This window comes from Somniosus microcephalus, chromosome 19, assembly GCF_052327205.1.
Source record: "Somniosus microcephalus isolate GS21.2 chromosome 19, FLI_Smic_1.0, whole genome shotgun sequence".
NCBI classification, from domain to species: domain Eukaryota; kingdom Metazoa; phylum Chordata; class Chondrichthyes; order Squaliformes; family Somniosidae; genus Somniosus; species Somniosus microcephalus.
In genome coordinates this window covers 56878212-56906134 of record NC_141005.1, presented here as the reverse complement: position 1 = coordinate 56906134, position 27923 = coordinate 56878212, and the positions used below count along the sequence as shown (strand labels likewise).

Genomic DNA, 27923 nt, shown 5'->3' with positions numbered 1-27923 from the left:
TTTCCCATTTTCCCACATTGCCTGCATACTTTGTCCTTAAACCAGCAGTCCTTCTGATCATGGGTTGTTCTGCCGCAGCGATAGCACTTTCCTGCTCCATACGCCATTTCGTTAGCGCTGTATTCTTGTGGTTTCTGTTGTATTTCCACAGCTCCCCGTGCTGCTGCTTCGTAGGATACTGCCATGCTGAAAGCCTGTTCTAGTGTCAGGTCCTTTTCCAAAAGTAGTCGTTTCTGGGTTCCTTCACTCTGGAGCCTGCAGACAAACTTATCCCTTAAGGTATCTGACAGTCCTGCTCCGAACTGGCAGTGCTTCGATAACTTGCGTAATTCCGTAAGATAGTCAGCATTGCTCTCGTCTTTGTGCTGGTTTTTTTTATGGAACTTGAATCTTTCTGCTATTAGCAGTGATGTAGGGTTTAGGTGTTCCTGTAAGATATTAACAATCTCTTCAAAACTTTTCTCCATTGGTTTAGCTGGGGTAATTAAATTCCACAACAGGCCGTACGTTCTCGCGCCCATCAAATTTAATAATACTGACGCCTTCTTTCCATTGGCCACCTCATTTGCCTTGCAGTACACTTCAATTCTTTCCACATACCTGGTCCAGTCTTCTACCTCGTTGTCGAAAGCAGTGATACTGCCACTCTTCAGCATCTTGGGTGGTTTAAAATGGCGCCTCCCGCGCTTTTTCTTCTTCCCCAATGGATTAAAATGGCGCCTCCCACGCTTTTCCTTCTTCCCCAATGGAATAAAATGGCGTCTCCCGCGCTTTTCCTTCTTCCCCTTGCTGCCACGCTGCTCCTAGCATTCTACAGGGTAATGGTGGCGACCCGCGGCTTTGGCGCATCTCACTTTTCCTTCCCCTCGTTTTATTTTCCCTACGCTGCCCGGTTCTTGAGCACCGACCGCGCCCTGTGCACTCCACCCTCTCTCTCTCTCTTTTCCTCCCGACGATGCTGCACAGCCCCTTTGCAGAGCCGCTTGATCAAGCTCGAGCCCGCCGCAGTCCGGAAGGGTCAGCGCACTACCTGCTACCAGCACGATTTGCTGGAACACCTTGACTGGGGAGCCAAGCCCAGCTCTCCACAGCCTCCCCTGCAATTCTCCGAACTCCGATGGATCCCTGGGCGGTTGCCCGCGGTCGACGCCCGTTGCTCTGACTTCGACCTCCAAGAAGCTTCTTTTCAGGGAAAGATCCCCGTGAGGTGATGCAGTACTGCAGGTGAGTTCGAACCTGCTCGTCGCCAGTGTAGTGTCCGCGTATCAATAATACACGGACTGCAGGAGAACAATAATAACAGGTATTTATTGAACAGAGGGTAAGCTTAAACTGAAAGTACAGAAGCCTGCTATGGCTTTATATACCGGTGTGGTCACTGCCAGTACTACAGTATAAAGTCAGTTCTCTCTTAAAGGTACATACACAACACTAATGGTGTTGTATCTATGCTTTACTGCGTTCAATCAAGCATGTAGATACGTCGAATTAAATCAGAGTCAGGCAGACAGGCTTCTAACTATGATCTTTACTTTATTGGTAAAATGGCTGACTGCTGCTTTCCCGGGCAATTCCCATAATGCAATGCACATTACCTTACCGTATTTACTGGTGTTAAACTCGCACATTACATTACCGTATTGACTGGTGTCAAACTCGCAATCAATACACGACATCCCCCTTTTCCTTGGAAACAAACTTGCAGTTTACAAACAGTTGCTTACAATAACACTGCATAACTTATTTGATTTATAAACTTTTTACAAACTTGTCTTTTACCACACAACTAAATAATTCCCAGGTTTAAACATTTAACATCACCCATGCAGTTCTCGCACAGTTTATGTTGTGACATAATCAGACAATCTTTGGGGTTTTCTTCTAACCCTTTGAGGTCTGGCTGTATTGGGTATGTCTGACATGTTGGTGTCAGTGGGCATTGCCTGTGTCACAGTGGTATGTGTGTCAGGGTCTACTATACTGTCCTCAGTGCCTTGTGTTTCCTCCTGCTCATGGAGTATCTCCTTTGGTCCATTGGTTCTGTATTTCTTCACAAACGTAGTGTTTCTCGAGTAGCGTGCTCCGTCTGGAGATTCTACTATTACTTGACTCCCTGTTTTACTGAAAACTTTGTGCGGTGTGGCATTAAAAGGAGTGGTGAACTTGTCCACTTTGTCCTGCCGTACCAGCACCGTGTTGCCAACTTCCACCTCTGAGTATTGTGTTCTCCGCTGTTCATCTGCGTACAGTTTGGACTTGCCTTTTTGTTCTGCGTCCCGGTCACGTACTTACATGTCTGCGCGCGACTCTGTGATGTCTGGCAGCTTTCCTCTCATTTTCCGTTTAAAGAGCAGCTCTGCCAGGCTCTTTCCTTTCGTGGCATGGTCAATGCTCCTGTACACAGTCACATATTTTCTAAGTTCACGTTTCCAATCTAGTCCTTCTGACTGAGCAATTCTGATTCTCTTCATCAGCGATGCATTCTGGCGCTCGACTTCTCCGTTAGCCTGAGCCCATTTTGCTGTCGTTTTCAGGTGTTTGATCCCGTTGTTTTCACAGTATTCTTTGAATAATTCAGATCTGAATTGGGGACCATTATCAGATTTGCAGGTGATTGGCAAACCATGACAGCTGAAGATTGACTCTAAACTATCAATAACCTTCTCTGTTGTTGTGGAGGTCATGATGTCGTATTCATAGTAGCGACTATAATAATCAACTACCACAAGAATGGAGTGATTGGATGGCAAGGGTCCCAGTAAGTCTATAACTACATCCTGCCAGGGGCCCTCCGGTAATGGTGTTGGTCTCAACGGTTCAGGTGGGTCGGGTCTGGCTACTATCTGACAGCCGTGGCACGCTTTACAGTGTTTTTCAGCTGCCTTGTCCGTGCCAGGCCACCAAACCTTGGTTCTGTGATGTTGCTTTGTTCCAACTATTCCCAAGTGTCCTTCATGTGCTAACACCAGGGCTCGTGCGTGTAACACTGTGGGTAGCATGATGCGTGTTCCCCGAAGAACTAGGTACCCCACTACGCACAGCTCATTTGCAATTGCTGCATAAGCTTTACAGTTCTCAAAATGTCCGTTTGTGACTGCCTTCCGTACCTCAATCAGCTCTGGGTCAGTAGCAGAGGCTTCCTCCACCTCTCTAGTAGTGAGTGCTTTTGGTGTCGCACTCACAGCTACAAATCTCACATATTCATCTGAGCCATGAGAATGTCTCTCCTGTTTTGCTGTCTCCCCCAGCAATCGTGACAGTGGGTCTGCAATGTTTTTCTTGCCTGGAATGTGTATCACCTTAAAATCGTACGGCTGTAATCTAAGTACCCATCTCTCTATACGGGCACAGGATTTAGAGCGTGGGCCGTATATCACTTGTAATGGCTTATGGTCAGTTACCAAGTTAAATTTTCGGCCATAAACATATGGATACAGCCTCTCACAAGCCCATACAAGAGCTAAGGCCTCTCTCTCTGTTTGAGAGTATTTTCTTTCACAGTCTGTTAAACTACGACTTACATAGCATATTGGCACCTCTTGTCCCTGTTGGTCCTGAACTAATACTGCACCTAAACCTACAGGACTGGCATCTGCTATCACCTTGGTTGGTACATCCTTATCAAAATATGCTAAAGTGCCGGCTCTGGCCAACTCTTCCTTGAATGCATTGAATGACTGTCTCTGTTGTGATCCAAATTTAAATGGTGTGCCTTTTCTCATCAGGCGTCGCAGTGGCTCTGATAGTGTTGCAAACTTTGGGATGAATCTGCTACTGTACCCAACGAGTCGCAAGAAACTCCTCACCTCTGTAGCATTCTCTGGTTCCCGAGCTTCTGCCACCACTCGCACTCTCTCTGCTGTTGGTCCAATGCCCTTTTCAGACAACAGGATTCCCATGAAAATCAATCGGTCCATGTTGAATTGGCACTTCTCTGAGTTTAGTGTCAGTCCACTTTCCATTAGTCTGGTCATGACAGCGTGCAGGCGTCTGTTGTGCGTTTCCTGGTCATGTGCATGCACGATAATGTCGTCTGAGATGTTTTCAACACCCTCTATTCCAGCTAAGGCATTAGCTATCTCGTGCTGATATTGCTCACTCGCTGAAGATACACTGAATATCAGCCTCTTGTACCTGTATACTCCGTTATGTACTGCAAACGTTGTGCTTTCTCGTGACTCAGGGGTCAGTTCTAGCTGGTGATAACCCCATTTCAGGTCTAGCTTACTAAACACCGTCGAGCCATTCATACCTTGGAGTATCTCATCAACGGTGGGAATTGGATATCGTTCCCTCACTATTGCCTGGTTTGCTCGTCTCATGTCTAGGCATAACCTTACATCCTTATCCGCTTTTGGTACAATAACCACAGGATTTACCCATGGGGTGGGACCAGTTACAGGTTCGATAATGTCCATGTCCCTCAATTGTTTTATTTTGGCCTCTACTGCCCCCCTTAAGTTGAATGGTATATGCCTGAGTGGCTGGGCCACAGGCTTCACTTGTGGGTCGATATACAAACTGATCTGTTTTGTGTTCAGCCTTCCTACTCCCTGGAACACCTTTGGATACCGCTGTTCTAGTAGCTGTCTTACATCTACCACAGCTGAGACATCTGCGCCTATTTTTAAAACTCCCAGTTTCATGGCTGTCTCCTGTTGGATCCGTGGTTCAGTGGATATGCTCTTATTAAATAATCACACAGATGCTGTACATTAACAAATAACAGGTCTTTACTGGAGGAGGGTAGTCTCTAGACTGGGGGTACAGAGGTGTGGTAAACCACTTTTATCATTCACTATCATTACACTATGGTTATCACTATTTATATCGTTACACTATGGTTATCACTGTTTACACTGTTGTATCACTACACAAGGTCACCTCTTGCCACGCTGTTATACCTGGGCTGACCACAGCTGACTCCGCCCATGGCTCCGCCTGCTTGCCCAGGTATAAAGGTAGTCGACTGGCTGGTATTCCTCCTTGTTGGATCCGATCACCCACGAGGGTGGGCTCTGTTATTTAGCCAATAAAAACCTATAGTTACTAACTTAACTCGTCGCTTTTCATGAACTGAATTGATAGGTATACCCTGGGGCTCTTCGCCTACTATGCCCAATGGGTGCCCAATTATGCGGACAAAGCCAGACCCCTCATGAAGTCCACCTCCTTCCCCCTGACGGCAGAAGCATGCGCAGCCTTCTCCCTCATAAAGGGAGACATTGCTAAGGCCACAATGCACGCGGTGGATGAGTCTATCCCTTTCCAAGTGGAGAGCGATGCATCCGACTTCGCCCTAGCTGCAACCCTTAACCAGGCGGGGAGACCTGTGGCCTTCTTCTCAAGGACCCTCCAGGGCCCTGAGATCCGACACTCTTCGGTCGAGAAGGAGGCCCAGGCGATCGTGGAGGCAGTACGACGCTGGAGGCATTACCTGGCAGGCAAACGATTTACCCTCCTCACCGACCAGCGCTCGGTCGCTTTTATGTTTAATAACAAGCTGAGGGGCAAAATCAAAAATGACAAAATCTTGAGGTGGAGAATCGAGCTCTCCACCTACGATTATGATATCTTGTACCGGCCTGGTAAACTGAACGAACCCCCAGATGCTCTATCACGAAGTACATGCGCCAACGCGCAAATTGATAGACTGCAGACCCTCCACAACGACCTCTGCCACCCCGGGGTCACCAGACTTTACCACTTCATTAAGGCCCGCAACCTGCCCTACTCCATCGAGGAGGTCAGGACCATGACCAGGAACTGCCAAACCTGTGCCGAATGCAAACCGCATTTCTTTAGGCCGGACAGAGCAAGCCTGATCAAGGCCACCCGCCCCTTCGAGCGCTTGAGCATCGATTTTAAGGGGCCCCTCCCGTCCTCTGACCGTAATGTGTACTTCCTCAACATTATTGATGAGTACTCCCGTTTCCCCTTTGCCTTCCCCTGCCCAGACATGACCAGTACCACGGTCATCAAATGCCTGAATGACATCTTCGCCTTGTTCGGGTTCCCGAACTATATACATAGCGACCGGGGCTCATCCTTCATGAGCGAGGAACTTCGCCAGTTCCTACTAGCGAGAGGTATTGCTGCAAGCAGGACCACCAGCTACAACCCCCGAGGGAACGGCCAGGTGGAAAGAGAGAACGCGACTGTCTGGAAGGCCGTACTCTTAGCCTTAAAGTCTAAGGGCCTCCCAACCTCTCGCTGGCAGGAAGTCCTCCCGGCAGCGCTGCATTCCATCCGGTCACTGCTTTGCACTGCCATTAACGCCACCCCCCATGAACGAATGTTTGTTTTCCCCAGGAAGTCGACTACGGGAACCTCGCTACCAACATGGCTGACTTCTCCGGGGCCCGTCTTGCTGCGAAAGCACGTGAGGGCCCATAAAATGGATCCCCTGGTCGAGAGGGTGGACCTCCTGCATGCCAACCCCCAGTACGCCTATGTGGCATACCCAGACGGGCGGGAGGACACAGTCTCCTTACGAGACCTCGCACCCTCGGGCACCCCTGAGAGACCACCGTTACCCCCCACCACCCCCCCAAATCCAGCCCAGGTAGATGGCATGCCGGAACCCCATGAGCCTTCGCCGACCACGCAGACACCAGCATTAACATCGGATACTGCACCACCGCCGCCGCTGCTGCGCCGATCAGAAAGGCTTACGAGGCCTCCGGACAGACTGACATACCCGAACTGGTAGTACACTTCACCCCGCCGGACTCAAATTTAAACAAGGGGTGAATGTGGTAAACCACTTTTATCGTTCACTATCGTTACACTATGGTTATCACTGTTTATATCGTTACAGTATGGTTATCACTGTTTACACTGTTGTATCACTACACAAGGTCACCTCTTGCCACGCTGTTATACCTGGGCTGACCACAGCTGACTCCGCCCATGGCTCCGCCTGCTTGCCCAGGTATAAAGGTTGTCGACTGGCTGGTATTCCTCTGTGTTGGATCCGATCACCCACGAGGGTGGGCTCTGTTATTTAGCCAATAAAAACCTATAGTTACTAACTTAACTCGTCGCTTTTCATGAACTGAATTGATAGGTATATCAAGAGGCATGCGCAAAGCTTATATACCAGTGTGGTCACTGCCGGTACTACAGTATACAGGAGCTGTAAAAGTAGTTCTGACTTAAAGGCACATACACGACAATTCCTCCCCTTTTAGATTAGTAATACCCCTAATATTCAAATAACAATTAACATTTCAACATGTACATTAAACAACAAAAGTCCATTTATAGATTCAGTCTTTGGGGCGGCTTCCTGACCCTTTCGGGATAGCGCCTTTCCAGAGGTTCTTCTTCTTGGTGCAGAGGCGATTCTGACCCCTTTTCCTCGGGTAGTTCATCGGGTTCCACTGCTACTGGGTCTGAAGTAGATGCTACCGGTATGTCGGGTTCCTCCCCAGGTACTCGAGACATGGGGTTGACGCGTTCCTGTGACGCTAAGATCTGATCGACGTGGCGTCTCACAATGTTCTCCCCGACATCCACTGTGTACATTAATGGCCCCTGCCTTGTACATATCGTTCCGGGTTGCCACTTCTCTGTTCGATAGTCACGGGCCAAGACTGGTTGCCCTACATTGAAGCTCCTTGTCAGCTTCTCATTGATGTGCTGGAATGGTTTGTCCTCAACATTTCTTCGCACATTTGGTCTGAGCAAGTCCAGACGAGATCTCAACCTTCGGTTAAAGAACATCATGGCCGGGGTCTGGTTGGTAACTGCATGTGTCGCGTTTCGGTAGGCTAATAAGAAATTGTCCATCTTATGCTGTAGTGGAATTTCATCGTCGCACATGGCCTTTATCGCCTTCTTAAAGGTTTGTACGAACCTCTCAGCCAATCCATTTGTGGCTGGATGATACGGGGCGGATGTGTAATGCCTTACCCCATTCCTTTTCATGAATTTTTGGAAATCGTCGGACACAAACTGTGGTCCATTATCAGAGCAAATCTGCTCTGGCAAACCGTTTCTGGCAAATATGGTCCGTAGGACTGCAATCGTTTTCTCTGTAGTGGTTGAAGACATTTTTATCACCTCAGGCCACTTTGAATGAGCATCCACTGCTATTAAGAACATTGAGTCCATGAATGGACCAGCGAAATCAATATGCACCCGTTGCCATGAAGAGGAGGGCCACTCCCATGGGTGTAGAGGGGCATGTGGTGGTGCATTTTGGAACTTCTGGCATCCTAAGCAGCTCTTAGTTAGGTCTTCGATTTGTTGATCGATTCCCGGCCACCACACATAAGCCCTAGCAAGGCTTTTCATTTTCACTCCCCCCAGATGACCTTCATGTAGCTCATTTAGCACTCTCTCCCTTAACTTGGGTGGAATCACCACTCTGGATCCACACATCACTGTCCCCTGGCATACTGACAGCTGTTCTCTTCTGGATGAGAATGCTGGCAACAGTGAGTCGCCATGTGTTGGCCACCCCTCACTGTCAATTCATATACCCGTGACAGCGTCGGATCATTGCGGGTCTCCTTCTCTATATCCGCGTTTGTTACTGGCAATCGTTCAATTATTGACGAATAAAATATCTCGATAGGGTCCACTGCTGGTGCTTCCTCCACAGTAGGCAGTGGCAGGCGCGATAGCCCATCAGCGTTCCCATGCTGTTTCGTGCCTTTATATTCTATTTCATATTGATTCGCCCCTAGAAACAGGGACCATCTTTGTAACTGCTGTGCAGTCATCACTGGAACGCCCTTCTTAGGATTAAAGATGGTGACAAGTGATTGGTGGTCAGTCAGCAAAGTGAACTTCTGCCCATGCAGATAGTGGTTGAATTTTTTTACTCCCCATAATAGGCTGAGGGCCTCCCTGTCAATCTCGGCGTAGTTGCGCTCGGCTGAGGTTAGTGACCGAGACGCAAAGGCTACTGGCCTCTCCAACCCGTCTGGGAATTTGTGCGACAGCACCGCTCCAATACCGTAGGGTGATGCATCACATGCCAAACGAATTGGTAGTGCTGGGTTGAAATGGGCCAACACCTCTTTTGATGTGATCAATTCTTTACACTTCTGGAAAGCTCGTCTACGTTCGTCATCCCATTTCCATGGTACCCCTGTTTGCAGTAGGGTGTTCAGCGGGTGTAATACCGTAGACAAATTTGGTAAGAACTTGTGGTAGTAGTTTACCAGCCCGAGGAACGACCTCAGTTGTGACACATTTTCCGGTGCTGGAGCCTTGACTACTGCCTCAATCTTGTCAGGGGACTTATGTAACCCCTCTTCATCGATGACGTGGCCACAATACGAGATCTGTTTCTGGAAAAACTCGCACTTGTGGCGATTAGCTCGTAGCCCATACTCCTTTAATCTGGTGAGCACCTTCTCCAAGTTGGCGAGGTGATCACTGTCATTTTTGCCCGTGACCAAGATGTCGTCCAAATAACACTGGGTCCCTGGAATCCCTTGCAGGACCTGATCCATCGCCCTTTGCCAGATAGCCGGAGCCGAGGCTACTCCAAACACCAGCCGGTTGTATTGATAGAGACCTTTATGAGTGTTGATCGTAAGGTAATGTTTTGAAGCTTCTTCTACCTCCATTTGCAAGTACGCCTGGGCTAGATCAATTTTGGTGAAGTGTTTACCTCCAGATAGCGAGGCGAAAATATCCTCAATTTGTGGAAGCGGATATTGCACGGTGTGAAGGACTGGGTTCACTGTCACCTTAAAATCCCCACAGATGCGGACCTTCTTTGGTTCCCCAGGCGTATTACTCAACGACCTCTTCATTACAGGAACGATGGGTGTAGCCCACTCGCTCCAGTCCACTTTGGACAGTACTCCTGAACGTTCCAACCCTTCCAGCTCTGCTTCAACAGCTGGTCTGATCGCATAAGGCACTGGTCTGGCCTTCAGAAACTTTGGGCTTGCATTTTCCTCTATTTTAATCGTTGCTGTTATTCCTTTTAGTGTTCCTAGTCCCTCCTGGAACACTTCTTTTGTGTCAGTTAGCATTTTTGACAGTCGTCCAGGTGTGACGTCGTCATCCTTTTTGGCCTCAACCTTCAGTGCCTGTATGGAATGCCAATCTAATTGTATCTTCCGGATCCATTCACGTCCTAGCAGTGGTGGTCCTCCATTTGGCAATACATATATATCCATTTTAGGTATTTCCTGACCTTTATATGTCACTTTCACCCTTATTTTTCCTTTGGGGTAGACTTTTTGCCCCGTATATGTCTTCAAGACAATCTCTGTAGCTTTCAAGGGTATGTGTGAAAATAGCCGCTTGTAGTCTCTTTAATTTATGACTGTTAGAGCTGACCCTGTGTCCCATTCCATTTCCACTTGGACTCCGTCTATCTTGAGTGTAACCCAGATAGTCTGGTGATCCTCCATTTCGGTTACCTTATGTAGTTTCAGACAACCCAGCTCCTTGCTTCCGGAGTCTGTGTCACTTTTCTGTTCATCTGAACCACTGTCCATCACCTGGTGTACCTTTTTGTACTTCTCCTGTGGAGATTTCTTACTGTTGGTTTTCTTCCCAGACCTGCAGACTCTTGCTATGTGTCCTGCTTTCCCACACTGTCTGCACACTTGGTCCTTGAACCAACAATCTTTCTGGTCATGTGTTGTTATGCCACAGCGATAGCACTTCCCTGTTCCATAGGACATTTTGTTGGTGTCATATTCTTGCGGTCTCCGTTGTATCTCTGCAGCGCCCCTTGCGGCTGCTTCGTGTGATACTGCCATACTGAAAGCCTTGTCCAGCGTAAGGTCCTTTTCTGATAGAAGCCATTTCTGGGTTCCTTCACTTTGTAGCCCACACACAAACTTGTCCCTTAACGTGTCTGCTAGTCCCGCTCCAAACTGGCAGTGTTTCGATAGCTTGCACAGTTCCGTTAGGTACTCAGCATTGCTTTCGTCTTTGTGTTGGTTCCTTTTATGGAACTTAAATCGTTCTGCTATCAGCAGCGGTGTGGGGTTTAAGTGGTTCTGTAGGATTTCTACTATGCTTTCAAAATTCTTGTTTACCGGCTTCTCTGGGGTTATTAGATTTCGCAGTAACCCATAAGTTTTTGCACCCATGGAATTTAACAGAACCAGTGCTTTATTAGCATCTGGCACTTCATTCGCCCTGCAGTACACCTCAATACGTTCCACATATGTCGCCCAATCTTCGACTTCATTATCGAACGTAGAGATACTGCCACTCTTCGGCATCCTTGGGTGTGCGTTAACTATCACAAATGGCACCTCCCGCGCTTCCCCTTCTTCCCCGCTGGCACAAAATGGCATCTCCCATGCTTCCCTTCCTTCCCACGCTCACCCTTCTTCTCCGCTGCGGCTTCTAAAAATGGCGTCTCCCGCGCTCTTCCTTCTTCTCCGCGGCTCAATGGCGCCTCCCGCGCTCTTCCTTCTTCTCCGCGGCTCAATGGCGTCTCCCCTTTCTTCGCCCCGCGGACCCTGTTCAGCCCGTGAGCACAGGCTGTGCTCTGCGCGTTCTTCTTTTTATATTTTTCGACGCCGCTCAGTCTAGAACCTGGCTGTTTCTTACCCTCTCTCTCTCCGGTTTGTTTTATTTTCCTCGACGCCGCTCGGTGTTCAACCCCCGGCTGCACCCTGCGCTCTTCACCCTCTGTCTTACCCCGTCGACACTGCTCGGCTCTCTCTCCGCCGTCGGTCGGCTCCAGCCGCCGCTGCTCAGGAAGGGTCTACGCTGGACCTGTCGTCGGTCTGTTACTGCTCGTTGTGGCTGTGGAACCAAGCCCGGCTCTCCACAACCTCCCCTGCGAAGTTGGATCTCTGCCTGACTGCTGGGCGGTTGCTCGTGGTCGACGCCCGTGTTCCTGGCCTCGACTATTTTTTTTATTTTTTTTGTTGCAGGTAGATTTGAATCGACACTCGTCGCCACTGTTGGATCCGTGGTTCAGTGGATATGCTCTTATTAAATAATCACACGGATGCTGTACATTAACAAATAACAGGTCTTTACTGGAGGAGGGTAGTCTCTAGACTGGGGGTACAGAGGCATGCACAAAGCTTATATACCGGTGTGGTCACTGCTGGTACTACAGTATACAGGAGCTGTAAAAGTAGTTCTGACTTAAAGGCACATACACTACATCTCCCTTCCTAGCAACGGCTCTCCATGGCCTTTAACCACAATGAACTCCGCCTGCTCAGTTCTCTTACCTATTGTAATCCCACATGTGAATACACCTTTAACTGACAATGGTCGGCTAGAAGCATAAGAGAATAACTTTCTCTCTGTCTTAGGGACATGTGACTGACACTTAATGTGTTCTGACTTTAATCCTTCCCATGTATTCTCATCTATCACATTGTTAGTTGCACCCGAATCAATTAACATTCTCAGGTTTACTCCCCCCACACAAAAGGTAAGTCTCTCTGTCACGTTATTTCCAGTAACAGCCAATGCAAAGTCATTTTGTTCCTCTACATTGTTCACACTGTGTTTCTTTGTACCCTTTGTGTGGCATACTTTGGAGAAATGATCCTTTCCCTTGCACTTATGACACGTTTGCGTGCTGGGCATTTCGGATCTCTGCCCATGTGGTCTGTGTGTCCACATCTGTAACATTTCCTTTCGTTCCTATCACCATTTTCCTTTGGTTTCTCTGTCGAGCTGTTCGCATAATACCCTCTTTTCCGTGTAACACGACGAACAGTATCTGTCTCCGCCTTCTCTGTACATGACATGGCTGACATCTGCTCCTCGACGTTTTCACATTGTGAGGCCAATTGTAACGTGTGGGCGAGCGTTAGATCATGCCCTTCCTCTAGCAATTTCCTCCGCACATAGTCTGACGTGCAACTACACAGGATAGCGTCTCTTATTTGATTATTCGCATCCCCCCAAAAGCACAGTCTTTAGCAGCCTGCCGCAAGCGAGTAGCAAATTGTTGCACAGTCTCACCTGCCTTCTGGGACAACTTATGAAAAGTCTGTCTAGCAAATGCTGCGTTGACCTGGGGCACGAAGTAGTGATTCAAAGCACTAACCGCCGCCGTGTAGTCTGCTGGCTCTCCTGTGTCCGGTAGAGTCGAAAAGATATCTTGGACATCTGGTCCTGCTAGGTGTAGAAGTAGAGCTCTTCTCCTCTGCTTCATGGCAGCTGTAGAAGTACCGTCGATAATGAGTCCTTTGCCGTCGGCATAAAGCTCAAAAGACGTTAACCACCTCGTCCATCTTGGACCCAACGTGGCTGGCTCGGTGAAGCATGCAAAATTTTGAATGCTGGTCTTCTCCATCCTAGCTAACTAAAACTTGTGCAACTACCTTTTTAAAATGATTCCTGTTCGTTATCCTCGTTGCCAATGTTGTATCTATGCTTTAATGCATTCAATCAAGCATGTAGATATGTCGAATTAAATCAGAGTCAGGCAGACAGGCTTCTAACTGTGATCTTTACTTTATTGGTAAAATGGCTGACTGCTGCTTTCCCGGGTAATTCCCACAATGCAATGCACATTACATTACCGTATTGACTCAAACTCGCAATCAATACACGACATCTGGCAACGTGGGTGCAGTCAATAGCACCCGTGAGCTACCATGGAAATGCCACATCCTTCAACAAGCCTTGTTCGCCTGTTTTGCAGCATCCTCATGCTGAATGTAATGCAGTAACCAGCATGTCCTGACAGGGAATCTGTGACCTCTGGAACCTACTGCCCATAATCCTCTGCACGGAAATCTACTTACCGTCAATATTTATGTTACAAAGTCATAAATTATGAAAGTAAAAACGGTAATTATAGTAGAACATTGTTTTGTGCAATATGTTGTCGCACAATGTTACTTCAAAATCCGACAAGCAAACTCCAACTCAGTGTCACAAAGAAGTATTTACAATATTGAGGCTTCATGAGGCACCGACCTGGACTTTGTAATTGTGTTCACTTCGGCAGCACACATACTAAAATTGGAACGATACAGAGAAAGTTAGGATGGCCCTTGCTCAATGATGCCATGCAAATTCGTGAAGAGTTCCATGTTTTACACTTTTAAAACTAATCATTTTCGGCATATCTTTCATATTTACTCCTGCTTCACATTCACTTTCAAACACTATTCACATCACAAATAATATCTTAATTTACCATCTTTATTTTGCCTCGACAATAAATTCATCAAGAATTCTTAACAACTTTCTTTCTTTCATTGAAGCTGGCAATCTCTCCTCCTCCACCCCATCACAGAGCTCCCCTTTTGTTCTTTCCTCCCCCTGCCACAGTCCCTGCCCCCGCACTTGCTTAAAATCTGTTACATCTCTAGCTTTTTTAGTTCTGATGAAAGGTCATTGACCTGAAACGTTGGCCGCGATTTTACCGGCGCTCAGAGGGCGGGTTTGGAGGTGGGTCGGGAGTTAAAATCCAAATGATTGATGGCGGGTTGCGAGCCCACCGCCATCCAGCCTCCACGTGACTTTGCAAAGTGTCAAATCCGCGAGTCCCGATTGGACCCAATGCCAAACAGCGGGAGAGGCACTTAAGGCAGTTAACAGCTTGTTAACTGCCTAGATAATTCCATTTTACAGGCTCTTCCCATTTTACTACATTATCAGCGTGTTGCCCATCATACGACAAACACGCCCGCTGATTGTGCCGGGTTCAGCAACTCGCTGAATTGTTGACAGCTGCTTCTGCGCATAAAAGTGGACCTGCACCATGGCTGACTGTCAGATGGCAGAACGTTGTGTTTTGATGTTTTGGAACACATTTTGCAGGTCTATTGAGCTTGTAAGTGTTTAAGCTGAGCTCCATATGCACTGTGACCTCCTTGGAAAACCCTCTCCCCACATTGACTGAGTGCTTATAACATCTATTCCTCAAATGAGATATATACCAGCGGAATGGAAACCATTTATACTTGGAGACAAGGGCTATCCCCTGAAGACGTGGCTAATGACACCAATGAGGAAGCCACCAAATGAAGCTGAGGAGCAGTACAATGTGAGCCACATTTCCACCAGAAGCATCACAGAGCAAACCATCGGCTTGCTCAAAATGCAATTCAGATGCCTCGACAGATCTCGTGGAACCCTACAGTAAGCACCAGCCAGGGTCTCCAGAATCATCGTGGTCTGCTGTGCCCTGCACAACATCGCACAGCAACGTGGCTTACCGCTGCCTGAGGAACAAGTGGCTCAGCGCACAGCCTCCTCGGAAGAGGAGGAGGAGGTGGAAGAGGAGGCGGCAGATGAGGGACACCTTGTGGAGGCGGATGTGCCAGTTCCACCAGCACGCGACCACATTGCTGGCCGTGAGGCAAGGGATACACTCATCCATGCCAGATTCGCGTAACTTTATGCATCAACCACATGAGGCTGGCACATGGAAATTAATGTCTGACTGACCTTCTTAACATACCATACAGCATCTGTACAATAAACTGTGGTTTCCTATCACTGTCACCACCATCATTACAGATGAAGGGCGCCCTAACCCCTCACTGTGCAACTTCCATTTCTGAGCACACATAGGCCAACTCTTTGAATCTTTGCCATCGCATTTCTTCAATATATTTCAAATCACGATGACAAATGTTACTTTGTATGAGATCAAAACACCTAAGTGACTACCCTTGTGACTATTTGTGTGTTAACTTTCTCTTATGCATGCTTCTACGTGGTGCTTCCCCTGGGGCTTCAGCAGATGTAGAGTCACCTTGCTCACTTCTATGCTGTGCCTGCTTAGATGCCTTTGGCAGGTGTCCTCTGGGTTTGGGAGCCTGGGAGGGCTCCGCAACAGTCTGCTTCTCCTGCGGCTGTGCAGGGGCTGAGACGGTCATCTCAGTTGGGTGAGGAATCTGGGGCTCTGACTGAGGGCTCTGCAGTGACATGGGAGTGTGAATGCTTGGAGAGGAGTCCACACTTCCTTGTTGTGGACCACCAACATCCCTCTCATGGGTCACCTGCACTTCACTGCTAGCAAGTGGCTAAAGAGCACCTTGCTGCACATCAGTGGGCCATGAGGACCCATCTCTGTACTGACAGTCCTCATAACGGGGATGTCCATGTACCTCTGGTGTCTCTCCTCAATAGATGCCCATCTATCCTCCATAGCGGACCATCGATTTAGAAGAGTCACCATGTTCCTTTGAATCTGGCGATTTATGTCCTCCATGGATGTTGCCATCCTTTCCATGGCGGCACCTACATTCGCCATTGCGTGCACCATGGCATTGCTCATGTTTGAGATGGACTCCTCCATTCTCTCCACACTCGCAGTAACCCTGGATGCAAACCCTGTCAGAGACACCTGCACTTGTTCCAGAAGTTCCAGCACCGCTCTCTTTCTGGATGGCTCCAGAGGCACAACGTCTACATGCAGCTGAGCAGAGCTAGGAGCATCCTACGGCTTCTGACGAGGACTCTCCACTGCTGTCACTGTCTCCACCATCTGATGATGCTCACTTGTGAGCTGTGAAACACCAGGTGACAACACTACTCTATGTTGCGAAGGACCCACCGAGGTGTGCGTATCTGCACTGGTGCTGGGTGCGCTGATTTTTGGTGACGCTGTTCCCTCAGAGGCTGCAGGTTCCTCTGAGGAGTCGTCCAGCTCTTCCTCCTGGACAGTGGGGAGGGGGGCTCGGGATGGTCCTGTGGGGGAGTAAAGGCATGAGTTAGACATGTGATATTTAGGTAGCAGACACATCCTATTGTGCAGATGATCAGAAGTCAATCTCTATGAACATCAGATGCCATCTCAGTGACTCAAGAAATCTAAATGAGAGGGTTGCAAATCTATTGTGTCACCAGCTTGCTCTACTGTGCCCGTCTTTCCATCCCCCACTTCCAGCTCCTCTGCACCTCCGATGATCTCGGTAGCAGATTCCTCAGCATTTGTAAAATACGCCATCGAAGGTGGGCCTCCTCCTGCCCTGTCTCTCTCCCTCTTATTGTGGGCTCTCTTTTCCTGCAATGAGGGACACAAGTGGAGTTTCAGCGAGATTGATGGAGTGAGTGTAAAGACTCCATAACATAGATGCTTAGAGGGAGACAAAGATGGAGTGTCGTGCCAATACCAAGGTGTCTCCCTGTGCATTGTTAGTTGTTGTCATAGCATAACAGTGAGAACGAGTGTGAGGGGTGCATAGTAGGATGGGGAAGTGATTCTGTACATAGAGAGAGAGAGGGATGGTTAAGGGTGCAAGGGATTTAGGGGTAAATTGGGATGTGGAGGAGTAGGTTGACAATGCAGCGTGCTGGTGATGAGAAGAGATGGGAAGCAGATTGAAGGTAAGTGTGATGTTATACTGACTTTTGCTGTGCATAGCAGATCATTGAACCTTTCTTGGCACTGCACCCAGGTGTGTGAACACAACGACCTTGCGCTTACCTCCTCAGCAATTTGCAGCCAGGCTGCCTTTGTTTGCTTAGGAGGCTTCCTCCGGCCATCGGGAGGGAACAGAACCTCCTTGCGCCCTCTTACTCCCTCCACAAGAGCATGGAGGGAGTCATCATCAAAGCAAGGAGCAGCCTTTGCTCTTGCAGCATTCATCTTCCAACGACCAGTTATCAGGACCATCAGAAAGGTAATGAAATCCAAAGGCTACATGGGCCCCTTAAATTCACCTGAATCGAAGACGTCAGCAGAGGCGAGCAGCAGACCCGCACCCACTGATTGAACCGGGTAGCACGCACGACGGGCTTAATAAGCCCAGTTAATTTAAAATAGTTATTTTGGAGCGGCTGAAACCTGCAGTGGGACCGGAACCCAACGACCAGCCAACCCGTCTCCAACCCATCTCCAACCTGACTCCAACCCGCCTCTGCCGGGAAAATTGCAGCCATTAACTCTGTTTCTCTTTCCGACCTACTGAGTATTTCCAGCATTTTCTGTTTTGATTCCAGTTCAAGCTGACGCTGATTCACCCCCACCCCACAGTTCTTATTGACACTCTTTTCTGTTTCCCTCTCAGTTCACAAGTGACACTGTTCTTCCTCCTCTCAGGTCAAGCTTGTGCTATTTTCCCCTCTAGTTCCTGTTGCCACCCTTCTTCCTTCACCCCTTCTGTAATCTACTCCTCCCTCATCCAAAGAGTTTCTTAAATTTGAAATGTTTCAAATTAATAAAAATATTAAGAATAATTTAATTACATTTCTAGTAGAAGTGTGGGTTGAAATTACACAATGGGATGTTAATAATGAAAGTATCTGTGTGAACTTGCTCTGTCTGTGGGTGAATGCCTTAAAGTAGCGGACAGAGGAATTTCACACAAATGCATTAATACACCAGTTGTATTTATTCAGGGGCTCTGCAGTCAAAGTAATTGAGTACTTTTTTGCTTCAGATATGTCACTGCCCATTTCAAAATGCACCTTGACTAGCACGCACTAGTTGAGAAGGAGATAGCCACCACCCCACATTCGAAATAAAAGGTGTTCTGATGAAATGGCGGATGATGGGTTAGGAAGTGCCACGTTCTTGTGACATGTCCCCTGACCAATGGACTATTTTTTTCTTGTGTTAGAAAGCTGGACCCTATTAGGAGTTTAATGCAGAGGTATTTATCTTTCTCAGTGCAGGTGAGAGGACACTACTGAAAATTAGAAATATTGAAGTTAATATACATTGACTGCGCTGCGATGACAGTGATTTCCCAATATTGTAAATCTGATACTTTATTTTACAAACTAGCTCAATGTATGGCTACCAGATCAACGGGGAACCCTGTTTTTGCACAGCAACCCTCCCATGGACCATTTAAAGAGGTTTACTTTGAGAGTGAGTACCATATGCAGATTTCAGTGATTCCTCGTGGAAAGTAAGGTTCTTCAGGTCAACAACCGAGCACAAGTTCCAACTTGGGAAGGGAGAGAATTCACGAAGAAACTCATTGTGTTAAATTTTGCAATATCTTTGTTATGCCTGACATTGGTGATAGGTACTCGATTGCCTTGGCCTGAGCACATGGAGTTTGATAGTGCTGTTATCATTGTATTGTGTATAGGTATTCGATTGCCTTTGGCTGGGAGTGTGTGTGTGGAGCACCATTAAAAAGCAACATGAACTGAACTCTGCTTACGGCCTCTGGATTATCTTTGCAAACGCAACAATCTTCAGTTCCTTGTATCCATCAACAGTGTGTTGTATGAGACATATATATTTGCTACACATTATATAACTGCTATACAGTACACTATCAGCAGGAATTGCTCTGCTCATTATGGCCAGGAACTTCACTGGCGCTGTCACTTTGCCGGAAGTAAACGGGATTCCGCCGCTCTTCTGGCGAAGTTACGGCTCAGAGAAAATTCCGGGACTATGTGTACTGACTTCGTAAATAAGGTCATAAAGAATTCCTTTGATCAGTATTTCTACCAAACCCGTTCAATAAGACAGGCATGGAGAGGGAGAGAGAGAAACAGACATGGCGAGAGAGAAACAGAAGGACATACATGGAGAGAGAGAAGGACAGATGAGAGGGAGTAAAAACACAGGGACAGACATGGAGAGAGAGAGATTGAGAGAGAAAATATCAGAGGGATAGACATGAAATTTTCAATTGGCCCTCGCCTCAACAGCTTTTTTGGGGAGAGCGTGCAAGGTTTTCACTACCCTTTGTGTGAAGAAGTGCTTCCTGACATCACCCTTGAACGGCCTAGCTCTAATTTTAAGGTTATGGCCCCTTATTCTGGACTCCCCATCAGAGGTTCCTTTCTATCTACTCTATAAACTCCTTTGGTCATCTTAAACACCTCAATTAGATCACCCCACAATCCCCTCTACTTAAGGCAAGACAAGCCTAGTCTATGCAACCTGTCAGAATTTAACCTGTTTAGCCCCCATAACCTTCTGGTGAATCTGCGCTGCACCTCCTCCAAGGCCAATAAATCCTTCCTGAGGTGCGGGGCCTTTTTGAACCTGTGCACTAGCTTTTAGTGATTTATGTACATGGATACCTAAATCCCTTTGCTCCTCCACAGTTCCTAGTATCTCCCCATTAAGAAAATATTCCGATTTGACTTTCTCAGAACCAAAGTGGATGACCTCACACTTGCTCACATTAATCTCCACCTGCCACAGTTTTGCCCACTCACTTAGTCTGTCTATGTCCCTGGTTTCTGTTTCCAGAATAGGGTCAGATTCTGTTTTCATTACAAGCTAGTAGGTAATAAAACCTACCCTTTTATTAGATAGGGATAAGGAGATAAGGTGGGTAAATAGAGTTGAGGTTGCGATCTAATAAATTGGCGGAACAGGCCCGAGGGGCTGAATGGCCTCTTCCTGTTCCTAATGTAACAGGCTCGAGGGTGCTGAATAGCCTCTTCCTGCTTGAGGGGGCTAAATAGCCTCTTCCTGTTCCTAATGTAACAGGTTGGAGGGGCTGACTGGGCCTCCTCCAGTTCCTAATATAACAGGCTTGAGGGGGCTGAATGACCTCCTCCTGTAACAGGCTCGAGTGGGCTGAATGGCCTCCTCCTGTTTCTAATGTTTAACAGGCTCGTGGGGCTGAATGGGCCTCCTACTGCTCTTATTTACCAGGCTTGAGGGGCTGATTGGGCCTCCTCTTGTTCCTAGTGTAAAAGGTTCTAGGGGGCTGAATGGGCCTCCTCCTGTTCCTAATATAACAGGCTTGAGGGGGTTGAATGGCTTACTCCTGTAACAGGCTTGAGGGGGTTGAATGGCTTACTCCTGTTCCTATTTGTCCAGCTTCATGGTAATGTTTTCTTGGTGAACATCTTCATATTACCAGATCCATTGCATTTCATTTACCACAGTGGGATTCTGAACTGCGCAAGCTCCAGATTGCTAGTCCAGCACCATAACCGCTGCACTACACTGGTTCTTGGAATACCATTCCATGCCAGGGGAGGCATCACTGCTGATGGGCACGTTTTTCATGTGTGAGTCTAGATATTGAGAGCTGGTGTGATATTCAACCACATTGGACTTCACGGCCTTGTCCAATCCTGTCCACAAACTTTCTAGCAGGGCTGGGAGGAGGAGGTGGATCAGCAGATAACGATTTGGAGCGGGGGGAGGGTGGGGGTGGTGGGGAGGGAAAGCCAGTCCCGGGTTCCCACTCTCAATGGCCAGAGGACAACAGTGCCTCTGCACAGACTGGAGACAGAACCTAGGACCTTCCTGCTGTGGCTCGGGATGCCACCATGCAGAGTGATGTCCTATCCCCTCCGCCCCCCGCTCCCCCCCCCACATCCTCCTATCCCCAGAGCCAGCGGGTGAGCTGGTTCCCATGCATGGGCATCGTAGGTTGGCACAGCTCCTTCACAATTTCTTTTTATTGTTGATTCTCGGGATGTGGGCGTCGCTGGCAGGGCTGACATTTATTGCCCATCCCTGGTTGCATCTTGAGAAGGTGGTGGTGGACTTTCTCCTTGAACTGCTGGTTAGTGGTTTTGATACGACTGAGTGGCTCGTTATGCCCACTTCATAGAAACATAGAACATAGAAAAATAGGAGCAGGAGTAGGCCATTCGGCCCTTTGAGCCTGCTCCGCCATTCAATATGATCAAGGCTGATCCTCTATCTCAATACCATATTCCCGCTCGCTCCCCATACCCCTTGACACCTTTTGTGTCTAGAAATCTATCTATCTCCTTCTTAAATATATTCAGTGACTTGGCCTCCACAGCCTTCTGTGGTAGAGAATTCCACAGGTTCACCTCCCTCTGAGTGAAGAAATTTCTCCTCATCTCAGTCCTAAATGTCCTACCCCGTATCCTGAGACTGTGACCCCTCGTTCTAGACCCCCCCCAGCCAGGGGAAACATCCTCCCTGCATCCAGTCTGTCTAGCCCTGTCAGAATTTTATATGTTTCAATGAGATCCCCTCTCATTCTCCTAAACTCTAGTGAATACAGGCTTAGTCGACCCAATCTCTTCTCATATGACAGTCCTGCCATCCCAGGAATCAGTCTGGTGAACCTTCGTTGCACTCCCTCTATGGCAAGTATATCCTTTCTTAGGTAAGGAGACCAAAACTGCACACAGTACTCCAGGTGTGGTCTCACCAAGGCCCTGTATAACTGTAGTAAGACATCCTTGCTCCTGTACTCAAATCCTCTTGCAATGAAGGCCAACATACCATTTGCCTTCCTAACTGCTTGCTGCACCTGCAAGTTTGCTTTCAGTGACTGGTGTACAAGGACACCCAGGTCCCTTTGTACATCAACATTTCCCAATCTATCACCATTTAATTAATACTCTGCCTTTCTGTTTTTCCTACCGAAGTGGATAACTTCACATTTATCCACGTTATACTGTATCTGCCATGTATTTGCCCACTCACTCAACTTGTCTAAATCGCCTTGAAGCCTCTTTGCATCCTCCTCACAACTCATAATCCCACTTAGTTTCGTGTCATCAGCAAACTTGGAAATTGTACATTTGGTTCCCTTATCCAAATCATTGATATATATTGTGAATAGCTGGGGCCCAAGCACTGATCCCTGCGGTACCCCACTAGTCATCGCCTGCCACGCCAAAAAAGACCCATTTATTCCTACTCTCTGTTTCCTGTCTGTTAACCAACTTCAATCCATGCCAGTATATTACCCCCAATCCCATGTGCTTTAATTTTGCACACTAACCTCTTATGTGGGACTTTATCAAAGGCCTTCTGAAAATCCAAATACACCACATCCACTGGTTCTCCCTTATCTATTCTACCAGTTACATCCTCAAAAAACTCCAGTAGGTTTGTCAAACACGATATCCCTATCATAAATCCATGTTGACTTTGTCTAATCCCGTTGATATTTTCTAAGTATCACATCCTTTATAATAGACTCTAGCATTTTCCCTACTACTGATGTTAGGCTAACCGGTCTGTAGTTCCCCGTTTTTTCTCTCCCTCCTTTTTTAAATAGTGGGGTTACATTTGCCACCCTCCAATCTGCAGGAGCTGTTCCATAATTTATAGAAGTTTGGAAGGTGACAACCAATACATCCACTATTTCCATGGCTACCTCTTTTAGTACTCTGGGATGCAGATCATCAGCTTTCAGTCACATTAATTTCTCCAGCACAATTTTTTTACTAATACTAATTTTCTTTAATTGCTTCTTCTCACTAGACCCTTGGTTCCCTACCATTTCTGGAAGTTATTTGTGTCCTCTTCTGTGAAGACAGAAACAAGTATTTGTTGAATTGCTCTGCCATTTCTTTGTTCCCCATTATAAATTCTCTCGTTTCTGACATTTGTTTTCACTAATCTTTTTCTTTTTACATACTTGTAGAAGCTTTTACAGTCTGCTTTTATGTTCCTTGAAAGTTTACTCTCATACTCTATTTTTCCCCTCTTAATCAATCTCTTGGTCTTTTTTTGCTGAACTCTAAATGGCTCCCAATCCTCAGGCTTGCTACTTTTTCTGGCAACTTTATATGACTACTCTTTGGATCTAATACTATCCTTAATTTCTTTTGTTAGCCATGGTTGGGCCACTTTTCCTTTTGTGTTTTTGCGCTAGAAAGGAATGTATAACTGTTGCAATTCATGCATTCGTTCCTTAAATGTTAGCCATTGCCTATCCACCATCATGCCTTTTAATGAAGCTCCCCAATCTATCATAGCCAACTCACTCCGCATACCATCATAGTTTCCTTTGTTTAGATTTAGGACCCTAGTTTCGGATTGGATTTATTCAGTTTCCATCTTAATGAAGAATTTTATCATGTTATGGTCACTCTTCCCTAAAGTACCCCGCACAACAAGATGATTAATTAACCCCTTCTCATTGCACAATACCCAATCTAGGGTGGCCTGTTCCCTAGTTGTCTCCTCAACGTACTGGCCTAAAAAACCATCTCGTACACACTCCAGGAATTCATCCTCCACAGTATTATTGCTAATTTGGTTTGGCCAGTCTACATGTAGATTAAAGTCACCCATGATTACTGTAGTACCCTTGTTGCATGCATCTCTAATTTCCTGTTTGATGCCATCCTCTACATTACCACTATTGTTTGGAAGCCTATAGACAACTCCCACCAATATTTTCTGCCCTTTGGTGCTTCTTAGCTCCACCCAGACTGATTCAAATCTTGATTTTCTGAGCCAATATCCTTTCTCACTATTGCTCTGATTTCATCTTTTACTAACAATGCCACCCACCTCCTTTTCCTTTTTGCCTGCCCTTCCTAAATATCGAATATCCTTGGATATTCAGCTCCTAGCCTTGGTCACCCTGCAGTCATGTCTCCGTAATTGCAATTATATCTTATCCATTTACATCTATTTGCACTGTTAATTTGTCTACCTTATTATGAATGCTTCGTGCATTCAGATACAGTGTCTATGGATTTGTCTTTTTAACATTTTTAGACATCTTAACATTTTTTTTGTGCTATGGCCCCATTTGTCTTATTACCATTTTTTCTTACCCAGATCCTATTTGTTAGTGCACTCCTTTGTTTGTACGCTCTGTCCCTTCCTGACACAATCTGGTTATCCTCACCCCAATCACTTTCCTGCACTGCTTCCTTGTCTTTTCTTTTTACCCTCCCCCACCCCTTATTTAGTTTAAAGCCCTATCTACCTCCTTAGTTATTCGATTCGCTAGAACTCTGGTCCCAGCATGGTTCAGGTGTAATCCATCCCAACTGAACAGTTCTCTCTTTCCCCAGTACTGGTGCCAGTGCCCCATGAATCGAAACCCACTTCTCCCACACCAATCATTGAGCCACGCATTCATCTCCCTGATCCTATTGACCCTATGACAATTTGCTCGTGGCTCCAGTAATAATCCAGAGATTATGACCTTTGTGGTTCTGCTTTTTAATTTAGTCCCTAGCTGCTCAAACTCTCTCAGCAGAACCTCTTTCTTTGTCCTACCTATGTCGTTGGTACCTACGTGGACCACGACAACTGGAACCTCCCCTCCCACTCCAAGTACTTCTCCAGCCCAGAGGAGATGTCCTTTACCTTGGCACCAGGTAGGCAACATAGCCTTTGGGACTCATGCTTCTGGCTGCAGAGAACAGTGTCTATCCCCCTAACTATACTGTCACCTACTATAACCACCTTCCCTTTTACTTCCCCCACTTGAACGGCTTCCTGTACCACGGTGCCATGGTCAGTTTGCGCGTCCTCCCTGCAGTCCCCGCACATGTCCACAAGGGTTGCAAGAACCTTGAATCTATTGGACAAGTGCAGGGACTGAGGCTCCTGCAATACTACCTCCTGGATCCCCGCACCTGCCTCACTCACAGTCACACCCTCCTGTCCCTGACCACACGTGTCAATTCTAAAGTATTTAATCTATGGGGTGTGGCTGCCTCCTGGAGCAAAAGATCCAGGTAACTTTCTCCCTCCCTGATGTCTCGCAATGTCAGCTTGGACTCCAGCTCTTCAACTCAGAGCCGAAGTTCCTCAAGCCACAGACACTTACTGCAGATGTAGTCGCCCTGGACAAAAATGTCCTCAAGCTCCCACATATTGCAGCAGCAACACATCTCCTGTTCTCTCATTATTTTATTTATTTAATTAATTAGTTTAATGTTAATCAAATTATTTACCTCGTTTAGTTTATTAAATTAATTAAATTAAGTTTAGTTTTTAAAATTTAGTTATATATGTTATATGTTAAATTAAAACTTAGCCCACAGTCACTACCAATCACTTACCTGCCTTACCTGTGATGTCACACTGCCGTTTTCTCTTGTTGATGCAGGTCTGCTGCTGCTTTTATCCCCGCTCTCGGGCCTCGGTCTGCTCCCGCTCAGGTGTGCCGCTGTTCTGCGGGAGAAGTTAGGAAAAGCAAGCACCTCCTTCCCCCACTTCACCGAACTACCACACTTACCAAACTCCTAGTTGTTCACGCTGTGCCGGCTGCACTCACAGGCCCCTGTGTTTATACTGTTTGTGACTCAGATGAGTCAGCACTGCTGTGCTACTGTTTCAGGAACCAGTTTAATCCAGTTAGCTAATTAACTAACTGCAGCAGCTCTCCAGCGGGAGAGCTCACTTGTTTGTCTCTGCTTAAGCCTGAAGAAACTTATAAATTTAAAGTTTAAATTTTAACTTAAACAGAAGAGTTACTAACAATTAACATTAGATATTAAAACCCTTAAAACTCCCACACTTACCAAACTCCCAGTTGTTCACTCTGTGCTTGCTGCACTCAGTGGGCAGATAAGAGTCAACCACATTGTTGTGGGACTTGAGTCACATGTAGGGCCAGACCAGGTAAGGACAGCAGATTTCCTTGGGAAGGAAACACAGGAGAGAGAAAGGAATAGAAGGATATGCTGATAGGGTGAGATAAAGAGGTGTGGGACGAGGCTTGTGTGGAGCATAAACACCGGCATAGACCAGTTGGGCCGAATGACCTGCTTCTCTGCTGTACATTCTATGTAATTCTATGTAAAAACACGAGACAGAGAAGTAAATGGAAAAAAAATAAGATCCGTCTTAGTACCTTGTTTACAGTTTAGCAATTTCTGAAAACCTCACTCAAGAACCACAGTGTGGTCCAAACCCAGACAGGGTCAGCCCTGGGTAACAGCTTCAACGGACAAAGCAGGAGGGACCAGTAAGATAAGAGGTGAGATTATATTAGGGAGCATCAAGTCCTGAGGAAACACAGTATTACCAGTCTAACCCAATAGGGGGCAGCAAGTCCCAAGGTAACACAATATTATTATACTCATTCAATAGAGACTGAAGCCATTATGAAAGTAAAAGGGAATAATATTGCAATTGGGTATCTGAGAATGTTATGAGTTCAACCAGTGCATCCAATTAAGTCCCTCTAGTTTTTCGGAAGACATGGAGGTAATTTCATTTTCTGCCGATGGTGTAAAACGGGTGATATTGGATCGGCTGCACATTATGCACCCTACCTGATTTTCCTTTGGGACGAGGTATATAACGGGTGGTCAATCCGATACTGGCAGTTTTACATCCCTGGCAAAGTTGAAAGTTCCGCCCATTGAAGTCAATTGTAACTTTTGTCATTGACAGCCCACCTGTTCTGGTCTCAAAGAGGCCGGAGACTTTCTGAGGGCCAGGCCGCAATTAAATAGAACCAGCAAGCTGTCTGTTGTAAATGGGTGTCCTGATGTAACTCACCGGATTTAGGCAATAATTGGGCAGCAAGGTAAATTGGGGGGTGGGGGTGGGGGGGCCCCTGATTGAGAATGGGGGGTGGGGGTGGTGTCTGCAGCAGCAGTGGCCCAGATTCATTTTGTGAGGCTCCGAGGAGCACTCCTGCTCGCTCCACAAAATAATTTAAAACTTACCTTAACAGGGGGTTATCGGGGCGGTAAGTTTACCGAACCCATTTTGAGGCCATTAACGCCGAGTCTGGCAAGTTAAAATTGGTCCCATAAAGTTTATGTTGAAGTCTTAATTATTAATAAATAGATGGCAACCCAAACAAGTTTAATTTATTCATAGAAAAGAAAGAATTTGCATTAATATCGTGCTTTTCACAAAAGTCAGCCCAACATTTTATCTGACTTAATGTGAGCGATGCCATGGGAGAGCCACCAATTAATTAAGATCTGTGCAGCTGTGAGAGGGAGCTGACGTGTGACTTTAATATATTCTGGACTTCACTCTTTGGGAAGGTCAGGAATTAAAAGGTCAATCCTGAGATGAGTCAGAGGGATAGGTGAGGAGTGGGCACAGAAGGACTGGACCAAGCAGGAGAGTGGGCCCAGGAGCAGCAAGCAATGAGGGTCCGTGATTTCAGGCAGAATACAGACTCCAGGTAGAAGTATGCACAGAGTACTAGGAATACATTGAACGAGGCGAATCCATGGATCCAAGGCCAGCTGCTACTCAAGAGAGACAGTGGAGCACAAGGCTGGATTGCGCAATTAATGTATTAATGTTTAATAGGCATTGAGCAACCTGAACGTAACTTGCAATGTAAGTAACTAATTAGGTACAATTCCAGTAAATGCTGAATCTGTGTAGTGATGTATTAATATGT

At 46.8% G+C, this 27923-nt stretch overlaps 1 non-coding gene across 1 annotated transcript; it reads left to right on the top strand.

Annotated features, from left to right (window-relative positions):
• The first annotated feature begins 13905 nt into the window (after positions 1-13905).
• LOC147104454 (U6 spliceosomal RNA) lies at positions 13906-14012 on the top strand. The gene has a single exon (XR_015072620.1). It is a non-coding gene; the product is annotated as a U6 spliceosomal RNA (small nuclear RNA).
• The last annotated feature ends 13911 nt before the right edge of the window (positions 14013-27923 follow it).